Raw genomic sequence first — 3,203 nt, 5'->3', positions numbered from 1 at the left:
TGGGATAATTTTTTTGAATTAAAATGAGGTTAATTAAAAGTGTAAAATACCATACACAAACTTGGGGCGCTTTTTATTGATGAAATCATGGCGACTAACGGTAAAAACAAAATCACTTTTAGCATGAAATTATTGTAATAGTCATGGATCAACTTACATTGTAAGAGAAAAGCTAAGTTAAAACTGTTAAAAGGAAGGGGTAAAAAAAGGCTTCGTAGCTGGCTTTGGACTTTAGGTTGAAATTGTTTAGACGTACACAATATTTTTACTAAACCAATTAATGTAAATGTGATAATTTACCAATTTATAAACAACAACAATTTCAATATAGTTTTATAAGTGGGATTTGAGAGTGTGGTGTGTCTACCCTACCTTATATGTAAAGATAAAAATATTGTTTTGATAGACTCTTGACTCAAATAAAAGATATATAAAAAAAATGCAAAGCAAATGAAATATTAGGCAATACTGAAATCAAGAAATAAGATAGTATGAATAAAGTAATAATAACAATACTAAAAATAGAACTATACAAGTTCGGCCAACTAACATTCTATCGTAATCATCGGCCTCCATATCTTCCTATCTAGAATCACGTCATTAGTAAGCCGTAAATTAGATATTTTCTGTCTAATCAACTCTCCCAAAAAAATTTGAGCCTAATCAACATGATCAAGTGATATAAACTATCACTTTTAATTCATAATTCTTAAAATTAAAATTACACAGCACATGGAATTGGCTTCTTGAAGGACCTTTCTGGTAGTACTATATTCTTTCAAATTTGCCCTATAAAGTGATATAGTAAATGAAAATAAAATTAAAATTGTAAAATTTAGAATAAAGTGGAGTATTGAAAAAAGGGTGGGGTGGGGCAAAGGAATGAAAGAAAAAGTAGGGACTTGTCTGAAAAAGTCCAAAATGTGTCTCCTGGGGAGTCGCCAAAGAAAGAGAAATGACATATCTTACCCAAATCCATCCCATTTATATGAAATTCACCCATATTCTCATTTCTTTTGCAGCTTTTACTTTGTTTTTTCCCTTCTCTATTTGATATCCGCGTTGAAGTTTAATTAAATTTATGAAAAAGGGTTAAATATATCTCTATATTATTAAAAATAATTTAAATATATCCCTCATTATATTTTCTAATTGATTCATTTCTAAGGGGAAAAAAAAACTCGAATTAGTATTTGAAAATTTTATTTATTTCTAAAAAAATGGGAATGAATTATTTAATTTTGAGTTTTTCAAGTGTTCTTCCATTAAAATTAAAGGCGAATCTGTACCAAAGTATAATGAAAGGGGTATATTTGAACCAAAAATATAACAGAAGGGATATATTTAGCCCGAAAATATAATAAAGAGTATATTTAAACCATTTCTAATAATACAGAAATATATTTAACCATTTTCCGTTAAAATTAAACTCACATCAAAAAAATTCATATCGAAAGATACTTATTACTTCATTGCAATCTTTGGTCGTACAACATTTAGTTTACTTCAATTCCCGTGAAATGTATTCTCCCCTCTTTTCCATTTATGCTTTTGATTATATGAAATTTAAGGGAGAAAACAAAAATTAGAACTTAAATTATTAAATGACTTATAATATTTATATATTTTTAAAATTTATGAAATTAAGCATGGTATAATAATTGTATAATGAAAAATATTTCTGTGAAGAATACATAAATGTGTTTTTTAATTTGATTCTAACTGATATTTATATCTTTTTAATTTTGAATATACACAAATAGATATCTAAACTTATATAAAATTGAATAAGTAGACACATGTACTACTTATATATTTTAGAAGTCTTGAGTTTTTTACGGCTAAATTTTTTTTATTTTATTACGATTTTTAAAATTTAAAAATACTTAAAATAAATTAATTTAAATTAGCTATTCTAAGTCCCAAGTTACCTTTGCTACTTGCACTGTCTTTTCTACATCTACCTCATTTACTCTCTATAACCCACGTGTGTCATTTTTATAATTTCTCTTATTGTTTGTTTTGTCTTTCTTCTTTTTTGGATCTAAATATCTCTTCCGTTTTCAATTTAGTTGTTACAAAGTTTTGAATTGTGATCTAAAATATGAACTATATCACTAACATATTAAAAATGACTTAAATTTAATTATTGTTTATCTCTAGAGACTCAATGGTTTTGAACGTTAATTTCTGAATTAAAAATCTCATTCTATCTGATATATCAGACTTTAATTATCTTTTACGAATTTAATATTCAAGATTCAAAATTCAGAATTTAAATTAAAAATATCTTCTTTTAACGGAATTACATGTTAAAGTGGCACGTCCGTGAGATGAGAGTATAAGTTATGAGAGTAGTAGGGAGAGACAAAAAATAGCATTGGCTAGAATAGGCAAAACATTTGTACTACTACTATTACTAGTGGACAACCAAATCCACTCACTTGTTATGTCATTTTCTTTTTAATTCTCGTGCCTCGTTCAATCCACTTCATTCTCCCCCTTCCCCCCTCAATTTCATTGAGTCGTGTATCATAAAGATCAAAATTAGATTTTATATTTGTAAGAATAACTGAGTTAGTATAATAGGTGATATTACGTAAAGGAAGTCAAAGATCCATTCTCCTTGTTAATGTATATGTAGTTGTGTTCATTGTATCAGACTTGCTTATTATTACGTACATATTTTTTAAACAGAAGCGAATTTATCCACTAAAGATCCAAAAAGTATTGATTGCGGATTTCCATGGAAATATTTTGAAAGCTCAAAAATATTACTTCCCTATATTTATAGTTCATGCATTATAAACCTAATATTGCAATCTTTATATTACTTCCTCAATTTCAATTTATTTATCTTATTTTTTTTTAATTTGTTTTAAAAATAACTTCTATTCTTTTTTTAATAGTTCTTTAATTTAAACTTTTCTACGTGATTAAAAAATATTTTCATTACATAGATATATCTTTGATTAATTCAAGACCAATAGATTTAAATTTATTTTTTTAAAAAAAAATTCATATCAAATCCAAATAAAATAAATAAATGAAAACATAAAAAATAATAATTTCTAATACATCATACTTTCAACATTACTAATTACGGCATAATTTACTTGTAAAAACAAACCATCCAAAAGAAACTAGTAGAACAATTTCATTAAAAAAAAAAAGAACTTTAGAATTAAAGTGGGGTTCTTGAA

The sequence above is a fragment of the Solanum dulcamara genome, chromosome 3 (assembly GCF_947179165.1).
Source record: "Solanum dulcamara chromosome 3, daSolDulc1.2, whole genome shotgun sequence".
In the NCBI taxonomy this organism is placed as follows: domain Eukaryota; kingdom Viridiplantae; phylum Streptophyta; class Magnoliopsida; order Solanales; family Solanaceae; genus Solanum; species Solanum dulcamara.
Note: the sequence above shows the minus strand (reverse complement) of the source record.